The sequence below is a fragment of the Oncorhynchus nerka genome, linkage group LG2 (assembly GCF_034236695.1).
Source record: "Oncorhynchus nerka isolate Pitt River linkage group LG2, Oner_Uvic_2.0, whole genome shotgun sequence".
Taxonomy (NCBI): Eukaryota; Metazoa; Chordata; class Actinopteri; order Salmoniformes; family Salmonidae; genus Oncorhynchus; species Oncorhynchus nerka.
The window spans coordinates 20,752,027-20,777,298 of NC_088397.1; the positions used below are offsets into that span (position 1 = coordinate 20,752,027).

Below are 25,272 nucleotides of genomic sequence, written 5' to 3' on the forward strand. Positions count from 1 at the left end.
ACAACCCTATATGGTTTTAAATCCATGAAGGGGGAGTGCAAGTATCCAACACCCCACAGCAACTCGCCCAAGCTTTCCCCATTTCTCCTTCTCCCAAATCCAGTCAGCTGATGTTCTGAAGAGCTGCAAAATCTGGACCCCTACAAATCAGCTAGGCTAGACAAACTGGACCCTTTCTTTCTAAAATGATCTGCCGAAATTGTTGCCACCCCTATTACTAGCCTGTTCAACCTCTCTTTCGTGTCGTCTGAGATTCCCAAAGATTGGAAAGCAGCTGCGGTCATCCCCCTCTTCAAAGGGGGGGGACACTCTTGACCCAAACTGCTGCAGATCTATATCTATCCTACCCTGCCTTTCTAAGGTCTTCGAAAGCCAATTCAACAAACAGATTACCAACCATTTTGAATCTCACCATACCCTCTCTGCTATGCAATCTGGTTTCAGAGCTGGTCATGGGTGCACCTCAGCCACGCTCAAGGTCCTAAACGATATCTTAACCGCCATCGATAAGAAACATTACTGTGCAGCCGTATTCATTGATCTAGCCAAAGCTTTCGACTCTGTCAATCACCACATCCTCATCGGCAGACTCGATAGCCTTGGTTTCTCAAATGATTGCCTCGCCTGGTTCACCAACTACTTATCTGATAGAGTTCAGTGTGTCAAATCGGAGGGTCTGCTGTCCGGACCTCTGGCAGTCTCTATGGGGGTGCCACAGGGTTCAATTCTTGGACAATTCTTGATATCGCTCTTGCTGCTGGTGAGTCTCTGATCCACCTCTACACAGACGACACCATTCTGTATACTTCTGGCCCTTCTTTGGACACTGTGTTAACAACCCTCCAGGCAAGCTTCAATGCCATACAACTCTCCTTCCATGGCCTCCAATTGCTCTGAAATACAAGTAAAACTAAATGCATGCTCTTCAACCGATCGCTGCCTGCACCTGCCCGCCTGTCCAACATCACTACTCTGGAAGGCTCTGACTTAGAATACGTGGACAACTACAAATACCTAGGTGTCTGGTTAGACTGTAAACTCTCCTTCCAGACTCACATCAAACATCTCCAATCCAAAGTTAAATCTAGAATTGGCTTCCTATTTTGCAACAAAGCATCCTTCACTCATGCTGCCAAACATACCCTTGTAAAACTGACCATCCTACCAATCCTCGACTTCGGCGATGTCATTTACAAAATAGCCTTCAATACCCTACTCAACAAATTGGATGCAGTCTATTACAGTGCCATCCGTTTTGTCACCAAAGCCCCATATACTACCCACCATTGCGACCTGTACGCTCTCGTTGGCTGGCCCTCGCTTCATACTTGTCGCCAAACCCACTGGCTCCATGTCATCTACAAGACCCTGCTAGGTAAAGTCCCCCCTTATCTCAGCTCGCTGGTCACCATAGCATCGCCCACCTGTAGCATGCGCTCCAGCAGGTATATCTCTCTGGTCACCCCCAAAACCAATTCTTTCTTTGGCCGCCTCTCCTTCCAGTTCTCTGCTGCCAATGACTGGAACGAACTACAAAAATCTCTGAAACTGGAAATACTTATCTCCCTCACTAGCTTTAAGCACCAGCTGTCAGAGCAGCTCACAGATTACTGCACCTGTACATAGCTCACCTATAATTTAGCCCAAACAACTACCTCTTTCCCTACTGTATTTATTTATTTATTTTGCTCCTTTGCACCCCATTATTTTTATTTCTACTTTGCACATTCTTCCACTGCAAATCTACCATCCCAGTGTTTTACTTGCTATATTGTATTTACTTTGCCACCATGGCCTTGTTTTCGCCTTTACATCCCTTATCTCACCTCACTTGCTCACATTGTATATAGACTTATTTTTCTACTGTATTATTGACTATATGTTTGTTTTACTCCATGTGTAACTCTGTGTCGTTGTATCTGTCGAACTGCTTTGCTTTATCTTGGCCAGGTCGCAATTGTAAATGAGAACTTGTTCTCAACTTGCCTACCTGGTTAAATAAAGGTGAAGGTAGGATGCAACAAAGGGACTGAACAACCTATACATTTATTCTAGTTATTCTATGGATTTATCAAATACGGTTATTGTTTTGTTGAATCAAATACGTTGTATCCGAATTTTGCCAGATATACTGTGAGAAATGTAATGGAGTAACATTGTAACAGTTACATTGTAACACAAATGCATTTGCTATCGACGTACTTCCTGTTTTCACGAGAGCGTCGTACAGCAAACATGGCGGCCTCCAGTGGAAAAACCGTGGTATATTTTCTTTCGAAATTCGGAAATTGCTGCTTCAATTTTAACACAGTCTCGTCAAATTTAACTGGCCAGGTAAAGCCAAGAGTTTAATTCGGCATGTTTTCACGGTAATGTCAACGGGGTTGAGCTGCAGAGAAGGGCTGAGTCGTCCCTGAAATAGCTCCGCGCTAGTAGCAATGCGCTGCCTTGTCAACTAGCTCACATGTAAACTGTCATTGAAGTAAGACAGACAGCTAGCTAAGTAGCTAGTTGACTCTCTAGATATTGTTATTCTTGTCTCAACATGCATGCCATATTGGACATAGCTAGCTACATGAACATAATGGACATACAATTCGCAATATTTTGGTTGAATAGAACCGTAGTTAGCTAAGCCTCACAGAGCTTGTTTACATAGCTAGCTAACGTTTTACTACGTTAATCCAATGTTAGTCCCATTTACTAGTGGATACCTTGCTGTCAAATGCACATCAGTTGGTCTATTTGTCAATGCCAAATCTCACCGTTTCAGACTAATTTAATGCACCTAAAAGACCAGAGACTGTCTATTAGCCCAGATAACTGACATTCATCCATCCCTGTGATACCAAGGCCCTGGGTTATTAAAGCACCAGTTCTATACTACAGTATGTATCCTAACATAAGAACCTCCTCTCTCCCACACCTCAGGTGCTGTCCAGACAGCTATGTGTGAGTGCTGTTCTCCACAGGAAGAACCTGGCTGCAGCAGGCCCAGAGAAATTCTCAGAGGAGTTCATCAAGAAGCAGGTGGAGGAGTTCAACATCGGGAAGAGACATCTAGCCAACATGATGGGAGAGGACCCTGAGACCTTCACTCAGGGGGACATTAATGTAAGAAAGACTGCACTTATGTCTAACGAGGGGTGTACAACTCCTGTCTTTCATAGAGGGATGCAGTGGAAACCCTAGATGGATGTAGTGTAATGCAGTTTTTTGTCCTTACCCTACAATCAGAGACAGATTCATACCTCAATAAGTCTGTGTCCACCATCAACTCAATTGAGATATGCATTTGGCTAGGCAATGTTTAGAAAGGTGGCACCTTATTTGGAGTAGATCAATTATGCTTTCTTTCTCAGAGGAGATGTCACATGTCTTTAAGGTGGTTTTCCAGCCATATTAGTTTAATTCCCCAACAGTAGTTGAGAATCGTCTCTGGTCTGTCTCTGGTCTGTCTCCGCATGCCATCAGCAGCATCTGGTGGAGCCGATCACACAGACACACTCTAACAGTCACCAGCAGGGGCCAGCACTGTGTAATGTGCTGTGTCCACTGTATTAGCAACGCCTGATACACACACATCTCATGTTTTATTCATTACGAAGGAAGAATGCATTAGCTTCGTTTGCCCCACTCATTTAGTTTGATTTCCCATGATTCTTCACTTCCCGGCGGTCTCTAACCATCGTTCTATTTAATGAACAGAACTGTTAGCACTTACCAGTGGGCTGTGTAAAACAGTTTATGGTCATATGCATGTCCTTAAAACACCTAGGTGATGGGGTAAGGAAGTTTAATTGAAAATAACAGAAAGGCTGGCATACTGAATTTGCCCTCAATTACCACCTTTAATGACAACGTTTCGATCCAACACGGCTCTTCATCAGGTCAAGCAGACCGCGTTATCCCATCCCCTATATATATCCACATTTTACCTCACATAGCCATTACACATACGACGCATAGTGGGTGTAGATGCTATACAAAATATGGCCATTCAAAAAACAACACTTTATGCATATTCAATAAACAGAGAGGTACATGTTGGCATCAATAATTACATTCATATGTACAATCAGGCCGGGTTGGAAGCTAGACAGCAGTAAGGGAATATTATGTTCAAAAGTGTAAAACACCCACCTACATTACCATGACATGTGGGATGCACGGTGGTCGTGCAAATCATTGCAGAGTGACCTACTTCAAAACAACTTGTGTACCTCTACTATTCTGGTGTCCAGAAGATGTGCACACATATAGTCATTCTGAAAATAAACAATAAGACCTGGATCTGGTCACACAGACAGACTCAGCAGGGGCCAGCACTGTGTAATGTGCTGTGTCCACTGTATTAGCAACGCCTGATACACACACATCCCATGTTTTATTCATTACAAAGGAAGAATGCATTAGCTCCGTTTGCCCCACTCATTTAGTTTGATTTCCCATGATTCTTCACTTCCTGGCAGTCTCTAACCTTCATCCTATCTAATGAATAGAGCTGTTAGCAGTGGGCTGTGTAACAGGAAGTGACATGGAGCGTCCCGTCCTCAGATGAGTGGAGGAGGGAGAGATGGGGGAATGGGGAGACTGGACAGGGGGTGAGGGAAATTAGGGAGACGGGTGAGGGAAATGAGGGAGACTGGAGAGGGAAATGAGGGAGACTGGACAGCGAATGGGGTACCACTGGAGGGGGAATTAGGGGAAAAGGAGGGGTAATGGGGACCACTGGAGGGGTAATTAGGGGAAAAGGAGGGGTAATGGGGACAACTGGAGGGGTAATTAGGGAAAAGGAGGGGTAATGGGGACCACTGGAGGGGTAATTAGGGGAAAAGGAGGGGTAATGGGGACCACTGGAGGGGTAATTAGGGGAAAAGGAGGGGTAATGGGTACCACTGGAGGGGTAATTAGGGGGAAAAGGAGGGGTAATGGGGACCACTGGAGGGGTAATTAGGGAAAAGGAGGGGTAATGGGGACCACTGGAGGGGTAATTAGGGGAAAAGGAGGGGTAATGGGGACCACTGGAGGGGTAATTAGGGGAAAAGGAGGGGTAATGGGGACCACTGGAGGGGTAATTAGGGGAAAAGGAGGGGTAATGGGGACCACTGGAGGGGTAATTAGGGGAGACTTGCGCCTGTGTGTTATTGTTGACTCTGGTTCAGTTGATGTGACATTCCTAGTAGCGCAAACAATGCAAGTGTTAGCAGGTGAGATAATTAAAGTGAAACTTAGTTTCTAAATTAGGCACTGGGCAGAAACTATTGTGTAGCAGTACTCTCTTTAAGTTGTTTTATTGACATCGATGGAGTTCAGACCGAGTGGAGGAATCTAGAGTGCTGTGAACAACACATTGAAATCTGTGGCAGGGAGATGGTCTCTCCCTTTCCCCTCTCTCTGTCTCTCCCTAGGGGACTCTGCCATATTGCAGCCTAGGGTATGAAATTAACAGGTGCTGCCTTCATCTGGCACAGTGTTCCACTCTCCTCCTCCCGTCTTCTTCTTTTTACCTCCCCCTCACCTGCCTCTCTCTCTCTCTCTCTCTCTCTCTCGCTTTGATTCCCCTCGTCTTGACAGCCCAAAAGGCTGCAGCATGCTCTCTCCTTCTAGCACCTGTTCCCTCTCTTAATTGAGCAGACAGAGTGAAGGAGGAAAATAAGTTAAAGATGAGGGAGAGGAGGGATGAGCAGACTGGTTGGAGAAGAGTGGCAGGGTGGACACTACCTGTCTGTCCCCCTCTCCTCCCACACACACACACCTTCAGAGTCTCCCCCCCCACACACACACACAAACCTTCAGACCCCCCAACACACACATGCCTTCAGCCCCCCACACACACACACACACACACCCTGTCAAGAGTAGTGCCATCTGTAGCAGCACTAATGACCTGGCTCCACTCTGCTGCCTTCACAAGGAGACTGGCTGTGAGTGTGTGAACTTAGGGTGAACTGGTGACTCTAGTCTGTCCTCTGGTTCCTGTCACCTAGCTGTTTGTTTGTTCTCTCTCCCCTCTAACTTTCACTGTTGTTCTCTAGGAACTTCCCTCTAGCCTTTATCTGAACTCTTAAAAGACTTGAGTGTCTCCTCTCTAACCTGTTAGCTAGCCTGGCTGCTACTATCATTTATCCCTGTTCAGAGCTGGCTGTTTAAACTAAATGTTTCTCCCTGTTCAGAGCTGGCTGTTTAAAAAAGGCTTTAGACTCTGTCAATCACCACATCGTCATCGGCAGACTCGATAGCCTTGGTTTCTCAAATGATTGCCTCACCTGGTTCACCAACTACTTCTCTGATAGAGTTCAGTGTGTCAAATCGGAGGGTCTGCTGTCCGGACCTCTGGCAGTCTCTATGGGGGTGCCTCAGCGTTCAATTCTTGGACCGACTCTCTTCTCTGTATACATCAATGATGTCGCTCTTGCTGCTGGTGAGTCTCTGATCCACCTCTACGCAGACGACACCACTCTGTATACCTTCTTTGGACACTGTGTTAACAACCCTCCAGACGAGCTTCAATGCCATACAACCCTCCTTCCGTGGCCTCCAATTGCTCTTAAATACAAGTAAAACTAAATGCATGCTCTTCAACCGATCGCTGCCTGCACCTGCCCGCCCGTCCAACATCACTACTCTGGACGGCTCTGACTTAGAATATGTGGACAATTACAAATACTTAGGTGTCTGGTTAGACTGTAAACTCTCCTTCCAGATTCACGTCAAACATCTCCAATCCAAAGTTAAATCTAGAATTGGCATCCTATTTTGCAACAAAGCATCCTTCATCCTACCGATCCTCAACTTCGGCGAAGTCATTTACAAAATAGCCTCCAATACCCTACTCAATAAATTGGATGCAGTCTATCACAGTGCCATCCGTTTTGTCACCAAAGCCCCATATACTACCCACCACTGCGACCTGTACGCTCTCGTTGGCTGGCCCTCGCTTCATACTTGTCGCCAAACGCACTGGCTCCATGTCATCTACAAGACCCTGCTAGGTAAAGTCCCCCCTTATCTCACCTCGCTGGTCACCATAGCAGCACCCACCTGTAGCACACAGGTATATCTCTCTGGTCACCCCCAAAACCAATTCTTCCTTTGGCCGCCTCTCCTTCCAGTTCTCTGCTGCCAATGACTGGAACAAACTACAAAAATCTCTGAAACTGGAAACACTTATCTCCCTCACTAGCTTTAAGCACCAGCTGTCAGAGCAGCTCACAGATTACTGCACCTGTACATAGCTCACCTATAATTTAGCCCAAACAACTACCTCTTTCCCTACTGTATTTATTTATTTTGCTCCTTTGCACCCCATTATTTCTATCTCTACTTTGCACATTCTTCCACTGCAAATCTACCATTCCAGTGTTTTACTTGCTATATTGTATTTACTTCGCCACCATGGCCTTTTTTGTCTTTACCTCCCTTATCTCACCTAATTTGCTCACATTGTATATAGACTTATTTTTCTACTGTATTATTGACTGTATGTTTGTTTTACTCCATGTGTAACTCTGTGTTGTTGTATGTGTCGAACTGCTTTGCTTTATCTTGGCCAGGTCGCAATTGTAAATGAGAACTTGTTCTCAACTTGCCTACCTGGTTAAATAAAGGTGAAATAAATACAATTAAAATTAAAAACTAAATGTTTCTCCCTGTTTAGAGCTGGCTGTTTAAAGGTTTCTCCCTGTTTAGAGCTGGCTGTTTAAAGGTTTCTCCTGTTTAGAGCTGGCTGTTTAAAGGTTTCTCCCTGTTTAGAGCTGGCTGTTTAAATGTTTCTCCCTGTTTAGAGCTGGCTGTTTAAATGTTTCTCCCTGTTTAGAGCTGGCTGTTTAAATGTTTCTCCCTGTTTAGAGCTGGCTGTTTAAATGTTTCTCCCTGTTTAGAGCTGGCTGTTTAAATGTTTCTCCTGTTTAGAGCTGGCTGTTTAAACTAAACGTTTCTCCCTCCATCTTTATGATGTGTTAATGATATTTGACTTCTCTCCTGTTTCTGTTCCAGAGAAGCATTGCATACCTGTTCCCCTCATACCTGTTCCCCTCATACCTGTTCCCCTCATACCTGTTCCCCTCATACCCGTTCCCCTCCGGCCTGTTCCCCTCATACCTGTTCCCCTCATACCTGTTCCCCTCACACCTGTTCCCCTCATACCTGTTCCCCTCCAGCCTGTTCCCCTCATACCTGTTCCCCTCATACCTGTTCCCCTCATACCTGTTCCCCTCCAGCCTGTTCCCCTCATACCTGTTCCCCTCATACCTGTTCCCCTCATACCTGTTCCCCTCATACCTGTTCCCCTCCGGCCTGTTCCCCTCATACCTGTTCCCCTCATACCTGTTCCCCTCCGGCCTGTTCCCCTCATACCTGTTCCCCTCCGGCCTGTTCCCCTCATACCTGTTCCCCTCATACCTGTTCACCTCATACCTGTTCCCCTCATACCTGTTCCCCTCCAGCCTGGTCCCCTCCAGCCTGTTCCCCTCATACCTGTTCCCCTCATACCTGTTCCCCTCATACCTGTTCCCCTCATACCTGTTCCCCTCCGGCCTGTTCCCCTCCATACCTGTTCCCCTCATACCTGTTCCCCTCATACCTGTTCCCCTCATACCCATTCCCCTCCGGCCTGTTCCCCTCATACCTGTTCCCCTCATACCTGTTCCCCTCACACCTGTTCCCCTCATACCTGTTCCCCTCCAGCCTGTTCCCCTCATACCTGTTCCCCTCATACCTGTTCCCCTCATACCTGTTCCCCTCCAGCCTGTTCCCCTCATACCTGTTCCCCTCATACCTGTTCCCCTCATACCTGTTCCCCTCATACCTGTTCCCCTCCGGCCTGTTCCCCTCATACCTGTTCCCCTCATACCTGTTCCCCTCCGGCCTGTTCCCCTCATACCTGTTCCCCTCCGGCCTGTTCCCCTCATACCTGTTCCCCTCATACCTGTTCACCTCATACCTGTTCCCCTCATACCTGTTCCCCTCCAGCCTGGTCCCCTCCAGCCTGTTCCCCTCATACCTGTTCCCCTCATACCTGTTCCCCTCATACCTGTTCCCCTCATACCTGTTCCCCTCCGGCCTGTTCCCCTCATACCTGTTCCCCTCATACCTGTTCCCCCAGAGCATACCTGTTCCCCTCATACCCATTCCCCTCCGGCCTGTTCCCCTCATACCTGTTCCCCTCATACCTGTTCCCCTCACACCTGTTCCCCTCATACCTGTTCCCAGCTCTGTTCCCCTCATACCTGTTCCCCAGTCATACCTGTTCCCCTCATACCTGTTCCCCTCCAGCCTGTTCCCCTCATACCTGTTCCCCTCATACCTGTTCCCCTCATACCTGTTCCCCTCCGGCCTGTTCCCCTCATACCTGTTCCCCTCATACCTGTTCCCCTCCGGCCTGTTCCCCTCTGGTCGTGATACCTGTTCCCCTCCGGCCTGTTCCCCTCATACCTGTTCCCCTCATACCTGTTCACCTCATACCTGTTCCCCTCATACCTGTTCCCCTCCAGCCTGGTCCCCTCCAGCCTGTTCCCCTCATACCTGTTCCCCTCATACCTGTTCCCCTCATACCTGTTCCCCTCCGGCCTGTTCCCCTCACCTGACTGACCTGTTCCCCTCATACCTGTTCCCCTTTTGAGAGAAAAGAAAGAACCTGTTCCCCTCCTGGCCTGTTCCCCTCATACCTGTTCCCCTCATACCTGTTCCCCTCATACCTGTTCCCCTCATACCTGTTCCCCTCCGGCCTGTTTGACAATAAAGCCAAACCATTGATGAAGGTAAGACTTCCTCCCTGTCTCCTTTTTCTGTCTCATGTATGTGTATTTACTCAGAAACGTCATATTCATTAGTGATTCAAAATCTTCATATTTTCTTCCAGCATCCGGATGAGGAGTTTCCAAAACAGAGAGGTAGGTCCTTTTTAAATAGACTTACAACTGAGATGGATTGTTCTACTCCTATGGTAATTTTCACTGTGTGAGAGCTGCACTTTCACAACATCACCAACAGGGGGACCTCTTGAGTCTTTTGCTCAATCTCTAACTGATTGGGCTAGACAAAGTAAAGTGGTTTACACCAATGGCCTAACTCTCTCTCTCTCTCTCTCTCTCTCATATATATATATATATATATATATATATATATATATATATATATATATATCCTCTAGCTGTCCAATGGGGCGCAGATAGACGGCCATTCCACTTTCTGTTCTACACAGGAAAGCAGTCCTACTACTCTCTAATGCACGTGAGTACTGGGTGTATGAGTGAGAGAGACCGGGAAAGACTGAGGGGGGATGTTTTTCTGGAGGTAGAAAGCCCCCAGTCTTCGCCTCCAGGGCCCTATTTATGGGAGAGAGAGGCTTCTGATCCCCAGGGAAAGGTGCTCCTGTCACATCCCATTTCACACACAAAGCCAGAGCTACAGCTGAATACAGCAGGAAGGCCGGGTGAGGAGGGAGGGAAGGGTGGGGAGGTATGGAGAGCAATGTGGATGGAGGTGGGATGGTGAGAGTAGGAGCAGTGTGAGAGGGAGGGGGGTGGGGGTGTAATGGGAGGGGTGCAGACAGGCAGGGGGCGTGACTGTGTCTGTGACGGGCCCCTCTGTCCCTGTCCTAAATCGTGTTTCAGGCCTGGCTCGGTGACTACCATGGCTGATAGTCAGACTTTGTGCCTGGATGAGAGCTGCTCTGCCCTGGGGATTTCACCAGAGAGGTAGAGGGTCCCTGGAGACTGGTGCTGTAGATTAGCTACCCACCTCTACCCACTCAGCTTACCCTCCATCCCTCCATCTTCTGTATTTTTCCTTCACACCCACTCGTTCTCCCTCTTTACCTCCCTCTTGTTTATATGGTTGATTTGACCTAGGAAAGAGGTGTGTTTCTCCGGCAGATAAGAAGTGTGTGTAACCTGGCAATATTTTTGTCTTCTTGTCAACCCCCCCATCCCTTCCCATGCCCTGCAGCAACTCCTGGCTCCCTGCTGTTACTTTAAATAGGGATGTCAGACCAGACGTGTCTGAGAGGGAGGGAGGGATGGAGGGCTGTCTGTCTGAGGGAAAACTACTCTCTTTCTCTCAATTCGATTTTAAGAGCTTCATTGGCTTGTGAAACATATGTTAACTAGATAATAAACAAAAGTCAAATAACCAATCAAAAATAACAGTAAACAGTACACTCTACTGCTCTCTCTCTTCCCTTCTCTGTGACGGGGAACTCACCCCCTCCACTCTTTTGGCTTTTCTCTCTCTCCCCCTTCCCCCCCCCCTCTCAGCCCGGACCCCTGTAGTGCAACCCGACCATGTACAACAAACACCCCAGTGTGCCTTGCAGGGGAGAACTGAGTCTGAGATGAAAAGGGGGACGGGTCACTACACCCTCTGTTTCTCCCTCTTTCTATGCGTCTCTCTCACTACACAACGTATTGTTTGATACCTCTGGAAGAATCACAATCCCAACATTTGAGTGTTAATTAACTCTGCAAACACACCTATACTTACATGTGCACAGTGCTGTATTTACAGCCACAACACCTCCCCCCGCCCCATAATACATCACACACACACACAGCTCTGCCAAGTCATTGGGGTGTACAGCTGGCTGTGTATATGAGGAAGAGGCTTCCAGGTTGAGTGCTCTTTGGTTCTGTTGGGTTTATCCCCCTCACTGACTACCCCCTACCCTACCCTCTGCTGAGGGGAACCAGGGGTTCCTGACTCCCCCCTACCCTCTGCTGAGGGGAACCAGGGGTTCCTGACTACCCCTACCATACCCTCTGCTGAGGGGAACCAGCGGTCCTGACTACCCCCTACCCACTGCTGAGGGGAACCAGGTGTACCTGACTACCCCCTACCCACTGCTGAGGGGAACCAGGTGTACCTGACTACCCCCTACCCACTGCTGAGGGGAACCAGGTGTACCTGACTACCCCCTACCCTCTGCTGAGGGGAACCAGGGGTTCCTGACTCCCCCCTACCCTCTGCTGAGGGGAACCAGGGGTTCCTAACTACCCCCTACCCTACCCTCTGCTGAGGGGAACCAGCGGTCCTGACTACCCCTACCCTACCCTCTGCTGAGGGGAACCAGCGGTCCTGACTACCCCCTACCATACCCTCTGCTGAGGGGAACCAGCGGTCCTGACTACCCCTACCCTACCCTACCCTCTGCTGAGGGGAACCAGGGGTTCCTGACTACCCCTACCCACTGCTGAGGGGAACCAGGTGTGCCTGACTACCCCCTACCCACTGCTGAGGGGAACCAGGTGTACCTGACTACCCCCTACCCTACCCACTGCTGAGGGGAACCAGGTGTACCTGACTACCCCTACCCTACCCACTGCTGAGGGGAACCAGGTGTACCTGACTACCCCCTACCCACTGCTGAGGGGAACCAGGTGTACCTGACTACCCCTACCCACTGCTGAGGGGAACCAGGGGTTCCTGACTACCCCCTACCATACCCTCTGCTGAGGGGAACCAGGGGTTCCCAGGTGACTCCCCCTACCCTCTGCTGAGGGGAACCAGGGGTTCCTGACTACCCCCTACTCTACCCTCTGCTGAGGGGAACCAGGGGTTCCTGACTCCCCCCTACCCACTGCTGAGGGGAACCAGGTGTACCTGACTACCCCCTACCCTCTGCTGAGGGGAACCAGGGGTTCCTGACTCCCCCCTACCCTCTGCTGAGGGGAACCAGGGGTTCCTAACTACCCCCTGCCCTCTGCTGAGGGGAACCAGGGTTCCTAACTACCCCCTACCCTACCCTCTGCTGAGGGGAACCAGCGGTCCTGACTACCCCTACCCTACCCTCTGCTGAGGGGAACCAGCGGTCCTGACTACCCCCTACCATACCCTCTGCTGAGGGGAACCAGCGGTCCTGACTACCCCCTACCCTACCCTCTGCTGAGGGGAACCAGGGGTTCCTGACTACCCCCTACCCACTGCTGAGGGGAACCAGGTGTGCCTGACTACCCCCTACCCACTGCTGAGGGGAACCAGGTGTACCTGACTACCCCCTACCCTACCCACTGCTGAGGGGAACCAGGTGTACCTGACTACCCCCTACCCACTGCTGAGGGGAACCAGGTGTACCTGACTACCCCCTACCCACTGCTGAGGGGAACCAGGGGTTCCTGACTACCCCCTACCATACCCTCTGCTGAGGGGAACCAGGGGTTCCTGACTCCCCCCTACCCTCTGCTGAGGGGAACCAGGGGTTCCTGACTACCCCCTACCCTACCCTCTGCTGAGGGGAACCAGGTGTACCTGACTACCCCCTAACCACTGCTGAGGGGAACCAGGTGTACCTGACTACCCCCTACCCACTGCTGAGGGGAACCAGGTGTACCTGACTACCCCCTACCCACTGCTGAGGGGAACCAGGTGTACCTGACTACCCCCTACCCTCTGCTGAGGGGAACCAGGGGTTCCTGACTCCCCCCTACCCTCTGCTGAGGGGAACCAGGGGTTCCTGACTACCCCCTACCCTACCCTCTGCTGAGGGGAACCAGGTGTACCTGACTACCCCCTACCCACTGCTGAGGGGAACCAGGTGTACCTGACTACCCCCTACCCACTGCTGAGGGGAACCAGGTGTACCTGACTACCCCCTACCCACTGCTGAGGGGAACCAGGTGTACCTGGTGTACCTGACTACCCCTACCCTACCCTCTGCTGAGGGGAACCAGCGGTCCTGACTACCCCCTACCATACCCTCTGCTGAGGGGAACCAGCGGTCCTGACTACCCCCTACCCTACCCTCTGCTGAGGGGAACCAGGGGTTCCTGACTACCCCCTACCCTCTGCTGAGGGGAACCAGCGGTCCTGACTACCCCCTACCCTACCCTCTGCTGAGGGGAACCAGGGGTTCCTGACTACCCCCTACCCTCTGCTGAGGGGAACCAGCGGTCCTGACTACCCCCTACCCTACCCTCTGCTGATGGGAACCAGGGGTTCCTGACTACCCCTACCCTCTGCTGAGGGGAACCAGCGACTCCTGACTACCCCCTACCCTACCCTCTGCTGAGGGGAACCAGGGGTTCCTGACTACCCCCTGACCAGGGGTTCTCTGCTGAGGGGAACCAGGGGTTCCTGACTACCCCCCCTACCCTCTGCTGAGGGAAACCAGGGGTTCCTGACTACCCCCCCTACCCTCTGCTGAGGGGAACCAGGGGTTCCTGACTACCCCCTACCCTCTGCTGAGGGGAACCAGGGGTTCCTGACTACCCCCTACCCTCTGCTGGGGGAACCAGGGGTTCCTGACTACCCCTACCCTCTGCTGAGGGGAACCAGGGGTTCCTGACTACCCCCTACCCTCTGCTGAGGGGAACCAGGGGTTCCTGACTACCCCCTACCCACTGCTGAGGGGAACCAGGGGTTCCTGACTACCCCCTACCATACCCTCTGCTGAGGGGAACCAGGGGTTCCTGACTCCCCCCTACCCTCTGCTGAGGGGAACCAGGTGTACCTGACTACCCCCTACCCACTGCTGAGGGGAACCAGGTGTACCTGACTACCCCCTACCCACTGCTGAGGGGAACCAGGTGTACCTGACTACCCCCTACCCACTGCTGAGGGGAACCAGGTGTACCTGACTACCCCCTACCCTCTGCTGAGGGGAACCAGGGTTCCTGACTCCCCTACCCTCTGCTGAGGGGAACCAGGGGTTCCTGACTACCCCTACCTACCCTCTGCTGAGGGGAACCAGGTGTACCTGACTACCCCCTACCCACTGCTGAGGGGAACCAGGTGTACCTGACTACCCCCTACCCACTGCTGAGGGGAACCAGGTGTACCTGACTACCCCTACCCACTGCTGAGGGGAACCAGGTGTACCTGACTACCCCCTACCCTCTGCTGAGGGGAACCAGGGGTTCCTGACTCCCCCCTACCCTCTGCTGAGGGGAACCAGGGGTTCCTAACTACCCCCTACCCTACCTACTGCTGAGGGGAACCAGCGGTCCTGACTACCCCCCTACCCACTGCTGAGGGAACCAGGTGTACCTGACTACCCCCTACCAGGGGTTCCTGACTGCTGAGGGGAACCAGGTGTAGGGGAACCTGACTACCCCCTACCTGCTACCCCTCTGCTGAGGGGAACCAGGGGTTCCTAACTACCCCTACCCTACCCTCTGCTGAGGGGAACCAGCGGGGGAACCAGGGGTCCTGACTACCCCTACCCTACCCTCTGCTGAGGGGAACCAGCGGTCCTGACTACCCCTACCATACCCCTCTGCTGAGGGGAACCAGGGGTCCTGACCCTACCCCTACCCTACCCTCTGCTGAGGGGAACCAGGGTTCCTGACTACCCCCTACCCTCTGCTGAGGGGAACCAGGGGTCCTGACTACCCCCTACCCCCAGGGTTCCTACCCTACCCTCTGCTGAGGGGAACCAGGGGTTCCTGACAACCCCCTACCCTCTGCTGAGGGGAACCAGCGGTCCTGACTACCCCCTACCCTACCCTCTGCTGATGGGAACCAGGGGTTCCTGCTGAGGGGAACCAGCGGTCCTGGGACCCCCTACCCTCTGCTGAGGGGAACCAGGGGTTCCTGACTACCCCTACTACCCCTGCTGACCCTGACCCTCTGCTGAGGGGAACCAGGGGTTCCTGACTACCCCCTACCCTCTGCTGAGGGAACCAGGGTTCCTGACTACCCCCTACCCTCTGCTGAGGGGAACCAGGGGTTCCTGACTACCCCCTACCCTCTGCTGAGGGAAACCAGGGGTTCCTGACTACCCCCTACCCTCTGCTGAGGGGAACCAGGGGTTCCTGACTACCCCCTACCCTCTGCTGGGGGGAACCAGGGGTTCCTGACTACCCCCTACCCTCTGCTGAGGGGAACCAGGGTTTCCTGACTCGGGACTCTGGAGCCTCTGATGTAGGAGGATTTCATTCTCCTATTCCTCAGAGCTTTGCTATGTAATGGCTCACTGGTGAAGACAAATCAAAACCATGCTAACAGGGTGCTGCTTCACGCTGCTTATTGAATTTGAAGAACTAGACGTGAGTTGAGTATAAAATAAAAGTATAGAAGGCATCCATTACTCTTCTATATCTCTTTCTCTCTGTATGACTGGCTTGTCTCCCACTATCCTCCTCTTTTTCATCCAGGCCTCTATACCTCAATCATTTCCCAGCCATTGTTGGGCCCAGTGTTCACAAATGTGTAACGCCAAACCCCCCCCACACCACCACCTGCCCTCCCTTTTTATGAAGATTATTTTATTACTTCTTTTTTTGTGACACAAATTGGTTTTTGCTTGATGTTTGCTCCCCCCCCCCTCCCCTCCCCTCTCTCTCTCTGTCTCTCTGTCTCTCTGTCTCTCTGTCTCTCTGTCTCTCTCTGTCTCTCTGTCTCTCTGTCTCTCTGTCTCTCTCTGTCTCTCTGTCTCTCTGTCTCTCTCTGTCTCTCTGTGGTGGAGTGGCGGCGGATTAGACTCCACTCTATCAAGAAGGAATTAAACAAACATCTGCTGAATAATGGACAGGGAAATGAGTTCTCACCGGTCGCGTGGGGGAAGGGGGGGGGGGGGATGGGGAGTTGAGGCTGCTTTGGGACGTGACCAGAATGCTAGGCTGCTGGCCCGGGTCAGGTCTGGGCCCTCTACCACCAGCCTTAATGTACTGTACCACGCTTGATGGGCTAATGCCAAGCTCGTGGGCTCCATGCCTATTTAGATAAGCGTGCCCACAGACAGCGGGTAGCTAGCCCTCTCGCTCTTCATGTCGGCTTCTAGGGGAGAAAGGGGGAGTAAGCTTTAGCCCAAGTGCTCCCCAATTCAATTTTCCCACCCAATTAAATCCAGCCAAGGATGGGGACAGATATGGGATCTGCTTTCATAATGGAGAATTCTCTGTCTTTCTTTATCTCTAGTGTGTGTGTGTGTGTGTGTGTGTGGGTGCGCGCGCACACGCTCCAGAGTATACAGTGCATTCCATACTGGTCTTTTCTTGATACAACACAAATACACATTGTTAATACTGAGTGAAAGGTTCATAGACCATAGAGTGTTCCATGTTGTTTAATCTGGTCGTCTGTGTCCCCCTGTCCCATTCAGGACACCTTCACTAAAGCCCTGGCAGTAGAGAAGCACCAGGACCGTCTGAGAGGAAAGGATCTCTTCACCCAGGACGCCAAGCAGATGTGAGGATAGTTGTTTTTTGTCAGAGCAGTGAAATAAGTTCACCAGTGAATGTTGATACGCGTGTGTGTGTGTTCAGTTCTCTGAAAGAAGAGCTGGAGGAGTTGTTGGTGGAGACCCTCTCAGAACACGATGTAAGAAGGAACTCTTTTAATGCCGTCCAGATATCTGGTCCCTCTCCCTGGTCCCTCTCCCTGGTCCCTCTCCCTGGTCTCTCTCCCTGGTCCTTCCCTCTGGTCCCTCTCCCTGGTCCCTCTCTCTGGTCCCTCTCCCTGGTCCCTCTCCCTGGTCCCTCTCCCTGGTCCCTCTCCCTGGTCCCTCTCTCTGGTCCCTCTCTCTGGTCCCTCTCTCTGGTCCCTCTCTCTGGTCCCTCTCCATGGTCCCTCTCCCTGGTCCCTCTCCCTGGTCCCTCTCCCTGGTCTCTCTCCCTGGTCCCTCTCCCTGGTCCCTCTCCCTGGTCCCTCTCCCTGGTCTCACATTTTCAACAATACTGATGGTTTTATCACAAATGCTGCATTATATAGCGACTGTGCACCCTGGTGTTGGCACGTGCGCTCTAGCTAACAGGTAGCAGATACATTGCGGGTACAGCCTACAGGATGAGATTACTATGGACTAAAGAGCGAGATTCGTTTAATTTGTCAAAAGACACCCAAGCATCAATCATCATGTCACCAGAATAAGACCCTCAATATTTATTGGAAAGTAGCATAAAACTCATCACCTTGCACTTTCACCACCCTGTGAAGTTCATCATCATTTATTTCATCTGTAGTCTAATAAACTGGATGGTTTCCTGGGTCGTAGTGGGAGTACCACACAACGTCATCACATGACTCCAAGTTTACCATATGATGGTTATTATATCAATATTTGCAACATTTGGAAAGCTTACCGACAACTGCTGTTTCCATCATGCCTTCCAGTATTTGTATCTGACATGTTCTTAACTCACATAGAAGGTTGACTGGAAACCTGGTTGTTGGCATGCTAGATACTGTATTACTGGTAGGATGCAGTTCACCTAGTCACCACAGGAGGTTGCTGTTTAGACACTGAACAGAGCCCTCAACGCCAATAGAAAGTAGGCGTGTGTGCTTATGTACTTACGCTCCGGGGTGACGTTTCCCCTACAGATCCAGGATCAGCGTCCCCTCCCCCAATCCTAACCTTTGCCATTAGTCGGGGAAATGATCAACTGACCCAAGATCAGCATCTAGGGGCTACTCCTGTTCTTCCATGTTGTGTGTGTTTCTCGTCAGTATGCACGGTTCATCCAGCTGATGGAGAGGTTGCTGTCTCTGCCCTACTGCTCTGTGGAGGAGGACTTTGTCCAGCGCTACCGCAGACAGCTGGAGATCCAGTCCTCCAAGCAGCAGGTCCAGCCCCTACAATACGACCAGCACGGAGTGGCTTACAGCACCGGAGATGGTACACAGCAATCAATTAATACGACAGAGCTTTTATCAATCAATGGATCAATATGTTACGAGTAGCATTTATTTACATTTGTCTTAAAGCAGTTGACAGAAACAGGGTCTAAATTTCATGACAGTTTCAGTGATCTTTCCCTTTCAAAGAATGACCTACAGTCATTGGTTGACCAGGGCTTCATGGTAGAAGAGAGAGATCTAGGATAATAAGGTGTGTGTGTCTCCTCAGGCAGAAGGAAGACCGCTACGGGTACTGTCCTACTGAGAGACAAACTATGTCCACTACTTCCCTGTCCTGCAAGACCGGTCCGTATCCCTTCCCAGTAGACATCCACCGTAATGTTTTCAAATAGCATGTGCTTTCAGACCAGTACTGATGAAGTAGGAGACAAATCAGAGAGGAAGCTTTAGAGGATTGACATGGCTCGTTAGTGCTTCCTCCCCCACCGAAGAAATCACAAGTCCCTGCTTCTTTCCACACTCCTCTCCCCGTCCTTCCTTAGTGTGCACGCCGTCCCACGTGCACTCTCAAAACGTGCACGCCATCCCACGTGCACTCTCAAAACGCTGTTGAAAAGTATCTTTATGTTGCACCTCACTGCGTTTATAGCCTCTTTTATTTATCTGGGATATAGCAGCGTTAATTACACAACTGTGTGTGTGTGTGTGTGTGTGTGTGTGTGTGTGTGTGTGTGTGTGTGTGTGTGTGTGTGTGTGTGTCTCCTGGGCTGAGGACAGACTGAGACAGGACTTAATAGGACCTGAAGCGTGACGGTGGTTTGACTGTGTCAGCAATAAGCCTTTCATTTAGTCTGCTGGGATGTGGGCCAGAACATACACATTCAGACACACACCCCTCATCTGTCTTGTTCATGCTGAGACAGAAGAGTGACTGCTGTAGTGTCTAAATATGACCGTGTGGCTCTAACAGAGGTTAACAGGACTCTATACACACACCACTGCTCTTTACAATCCTCTAGACAACCACTGCTGTTGATAACTGGTATTCTCTCTCTCTCTCTCTCTCCTCCTCATCCCTTCACACCATCTCATCCCTCTCCTCCCTTCTCTCCATCTCCATCCCTCTCCTCCCTCCTTTCCATCTCCATCCCTTTCCTCTCCTCCTCATCCCTCTCCTCTCCTCCTCATCCCTCTCCTCCCTCCTCTCCTCCTCATCCCTTCTCACCATCTCCTCCCTCCTCTCCTCCTCATCCCTCTCCTCCTCATCCCTCTCCTCCCTCCCTCCCTCATCCCTCTCTCTCTCTCTCTCTCTCTCTCTCCTCATCCCTCCTCTCCTCCTCATCCCTCTCCTCCTCATCCCTTCTCACCATCTCATCCCTCTCCTCCCTCTTCTCCTCCTTATCCCTCTCCTCCCTCCTCTCCTCCTCATCCCTTCTCACCATCTCATCCTTCTCCTCCTCATCCCTCTCCTCCCTCCTCTCCTCCTCATCCCTTCTCACCATCTCATCCCTCTCCTCCCTCTTCTCCTCCTCATCCCTCTCCCTCCTCATCCCTCTCCTCCCTCCTTTCCATCTCCATCCCTCTCCTCCCTCCTTTCCATCTCCATCCCTCTCCTCCCTCCTTTCCATCTCCATCCCTCTCCTCCCTCCTTTCCATCTCCATCCCTTTCCTCCCTCCTCCTCATCCCTCTCCTCCCTCCTCTCCATCTCCATCCCTTCTCACTCTCCTCCTCCTCTCCTCCTCATCCCTCTCCCTCCTCCCCATCCCTCTCCTCCCCCCTCCCTTGATGTTCCCCCTCCACCTCGTCTCTTTGACATCAGTGCAGTGTGAGTGGCGGGGGCCATCCCCAGGCCTCTCCCTCCTCATCCCTCTGAGCCTCCTCATCCCTTGGTAGTGGTACTCACCATCTCATCCCTCTCCTCCCTCTTCTCCTCCTCATCCCTGCTGGGATCCTGCGTTTAAAAAAAAAAACACATCACCACAAGAGACATCATCCTTAAGACATCAACCATCTCATCCCTGGCCTCACTTCTCCTCAACTCATCCCTCTCCTCCCTCCACTCCTCCTCATCCCTTCTCACTCTGACATCCCATCCTCCCACCTTGACAACATCTCCATCCCTCTGACAACTCCCACAACATCCTTTCCAGCATCAGCAACACAAATCCATCCCTCTCAGCAACACAACATCCAGCATGGCCATCACAACATTTCCATCTCCATCCCTCTCAACTCCCTCCATTTCCATCTCCATCCCTCTGGCAGCCTCCCTCCTTTCCATCTCCATCCCTCTCCTCCCTCCTCTCCATCTCCATCCTTCTCCTCCCTTCTCTCCATCCCTCTTTCCCCCTCCCTTCTCCCCATCCCTCTCCTCTCCCCCTGACAGAGAGCAGTTGATGTTCCCCAGCAGCACAACATCCACCTCGTGGAGCAACACAACATGACAACAGCATGGCAGCAACACAACATGACAACAGCAGGTTTGACAACAGCATGGCAGTGCAGTGGCAGCAGCACAACATGACAACAGCATGGCAGGGGGCCATTCCAGCCAGGCGGGGGGGCGCTACGCCTTGCCATCTCCCGCATGCGCCATGCTGAGCTTTCTGTCTGAGGGACAGGTGGAGACCATGAGACAAGGTTGGTAGTGGTACTACACACACACACACGACTAACGAGACACACACATCATTCAGAAAGCTTCATTATCTATTGTTGTATTTTTTAAATTTTATTTAACTAGGCAAGTCAGTTAAGAACAAATTGTTATTTACAATGATGACCTACCAAGAGGCAAAAGGCCTCCTGCTGGGATGGGGGCTGCGATTTTTAAAAAAAACACATCACCACAAGAGACATCACTACATAAAGAGAGACTTAAGACATCAACATAGCATGGCAGCAGCACAAATGGCAGCAGCACAAATGGCAGCAGCACAACATGACAACAGCATGGCAGCAGCACAACATGACAACAGCATGGCAGCAACACAACATGACAACAGCATGGCAGCAACACAACATGACAACAGCATGGCGGCAGCACAACATGACAACAGCATGGTAGCAACACAACATGACAACAGCATGGCAGCAACACAACATGACAACAGCATGGCAGCAGCACAACATGACAACAGCATGGCAGCAACACAACATGACAACAGCATGGCAGCAGCACAACATGACAACAGCATGGTAGCCACACAACATGACAACAGCATGGTAGCATGACAACAGCATGGTAGCCACACAACATGACAACAGCATGGCAGCAACACAACATGACAACAGCATGGTAGCCACACAACATGACAACAGCATGGTAGCCACACAACATGACAACAGCATGGTAGCCACACAACATGACAACAGCATGGCAGCAACACAACATGACAACAGCATGGCAGCAACACAACATGACAACAGCATGGCAGCAACACAACATGACAACAGCATGGTAGCAACACAACATGACAACAGCATGGCAGCAACACAACATGACAACAGCATGGCAGCAACACAACATGACAACAGCATGGCAGCAACACAACATGACAACAGCATGGCAGCAACACAACATGACAACAGCATGGCAGCAACACAAATGACAACAGCATGGCAGCAGCACAACATGACAACAGCATGGCAGCAACACAACATGACAACAGCATGGCAGCAGCACAACATGACAACAGCATGGCAGCAACACAACATGACAACAGCATGGCAGCAACACAACATGACAACAGCATGGCAGCAGCACAACATGACAACAGCATGGCAGCAACACAACATGACAACAGCATGGCAGCAACACAACATGACAACAGCATGGCAGCAACACAACATGACAACAGCATGGCAGCAACACAACATGACAACATGACAACAGCATGGCAGCAACACAACATGACAACAGCATGGCAGCAACACAACATGACAACAGCATGGCAGCAACACAACATGACAACAGCATGGCAGCAACACAACATGACAACAGCATGGCAGCAACACAACATGACAACAGCATGGCAGCAACACAACATGACAACAGCATGGCAGCAACACAACATGACAACAGCATGGTAGCAACACAACATGACAGCAGCATGCAACACAACATGACACAACATGACAACAGCATGGCAGCAACACAACATGACAACAGCATGGCAGCAACACAACATGGCAACAGCATGGCAGCAACACAACATGACAACAGCATGGCAGCAGCATGGTAGCATGACAACAGCATGGCAGCAACACAACATGACAACAGCATGGCAGCAACACAACATGACAACAGCATGGCAGCAACACAACATGACAACAGCATGGCAGCAACACAACATGACAACAGCATGGCAGCAACACAACATGACAACAGCATGGCAGCCACACAACATGACAACAGCATGGCAGCAACACAACATGACAACAGCATGGCAGCAACACAACATGACAACAGCATGGTAGCAACACAACATGACAGCAGCAACACAACATGACAACAGCATGGCAGCAACACAACATGACAACAGCATGGCAGCAACACAACATGACAACAGCATGGCAGCAACACAACATGACAACAGCATGGGAGCAACACAACATGACAACAGCATGGCAGCAGCACAACATGACAACAGCATGGCAGCAACACAACATGACAACAGCATGGCAGCAACACAACATGACAACAGCATGGCAGCAACATAACATGACAACAGCATGGCAGCAACACAACATGACAACAGCATGGCAGCAGCACAACATGACAACAGCATGGTAGCCACACAACATGACAAAAGCATGGCAGCAACACAACATGACAACAGCATGGCATCAACACAACATGACAACAGCATGGTAGCAACACAACATGACAACAGCATGGCAGCAACACAACATGACAACAGCATGACAGCAACACAACAAGACAACAGCATGGCAGCAACACAACATGACAACAGCATGGCAGCAACACAACATGACAACAGCATGGCAGCAACACAACATGACAACAGCATGGCAGCAACACAACTTGACAACAGCATGGTAGCAATACAACATGACAACAGCATGGCAGCAACACAACATGACAACAGCATGGCAGCAACACAACATGACAACAGCATGGTAGCAATACAACATGACAACAGCATGGTAGCCACACAACATGGTAGCAGCACAAAACATGGTACAAACATTATTGAGCACAGACAACAGCACAAAGGGCAAGAAGGTAAAGCCAATAATACATCACGCAAAGCAGCCACAATTATCAGTAAGTGTCCATGACTGAGTCTTTGAATGAAGAGATTGAGATAAACTGTCCAGTTTGAGTGTTTGTTGCAGCTTGTTCCAGTTGCTAGCTGCAGCGAACTGAAAAGAGGAGCGACCCAGGGATGTGTGTGCTTTGGGGACCTTTAACAGAATGTGACTGGCAGAATGGGTGTTGTATGTGGAGGAGCTGCAGTAGATATCTCAGATAGGGGGGAGTGAGGCCTAAGAGTGTTTTATAAATAAGCATCAAACAGTTGGTCTTGCGATGGGTACACAGAGATGACCAGTTTACAGAGGAGTATAGAGTGCAGTGATGTGTCCTATAAGGAGCATTGGTGGCAAATCTGATGGCCGAGTGGTAAAGAACATCTAGCCGCTCGAGAGCACCCTTACCTAACAATCTACAAATTATGTCTCCGTAATCTAGCATGTGTAGGATGGTCATCTGAATCAGGGTTAGTCTGGCAACTGGGGTGAAAGAGGAGCGAGTACGATAGAGGAAACCAAGTGTAGATTCAACTTTAGCCTGCAGCTTTGATATGTGTTGAGAGAAGGACCGTTTTAATGTGCATCAAATGAACAACACTGGTCGCTGTTCCTCTGTTGCTTTGTCGTTGATGTATTGTACTATTTTTGGTTTGACCTTTGTCCTGCATCTCTGCCTCCTTCTCAGCTGGGCTGCTGACCCCAGAATTAAGGAGAGGAAGAAGCCGGGCCAGGAGGGAGCGAGGAGGAAGTTCACCTGGAAGAAACGCTGAGGTGGAGGACAGAATAGAACTGGACACAGGGAAATCACAGCAGCATCTTCATCATTATCTTCCTCTGAGATCAGAACTGTTATTAGTAAGTGGACAAATTGTTCATCCAACCCCTGTTGTAGCTTTTATATGTCCCCTAAAGGTGTTTTAGATCTGGAAATAGCCACCAAGTACATGACTCAAATGCATGTACAAATTCAAAGGGGTTCTGTCCATGTGAGGGCAGGATACCCAACTCCATATAGGCTGTAATGTTTTTTTTCTGCCACCAGAGGGCCATCTCTGGCAACACACCTGTCCATTATCTTTGTCTGTATATTGAAAATAAAATGTTGTTTTTCATATACCTTGCTATAATATGCTGTTTTTATTCCATATAAAAAATAAATGACCGGTAACGTTACAGCTGCACTTTAACCAGGCGCTGTCCACTGTCATGGGGTGCTGAAAGTCCACGTTAGCGATTCTGCCTTAGTCGCTGTCCATGGTGCTGAAACCTGCGGTGCAGAATCTGTATTTATATTTCGTGCCTTCAGAACTTTCACTCCTGCGTTAAATTGGACAAAGTCACCACAGTACCATCATTTGCCGTCTCAATTTACACCACAGGAGGGCGATAAATGCGCATAAAATGCCCTGGTTTAACCAGGGGAGTGTTCAAGATGCTCTGAGCATGCGGTTGTAGAATATGTACAGTGGCTGGTGAAA

The 25,272-nt window shown here is 50.5% G+C and overlaps 1 pseudogene; it reads left to right on the forward strand.

Moving 5' to 3' along the window:
- Nucleotides 1-2,235: 2,235 nt before the first annotated feature.
- On the forward strand, nucleotides 2,236-24,890 carry LOC115120098 (small ribosomal subunit protein uS9m-like; annotated as a pseudogene).
- Nucleotides 24,891-25,272: the final 382 nt, after the last annotated feature.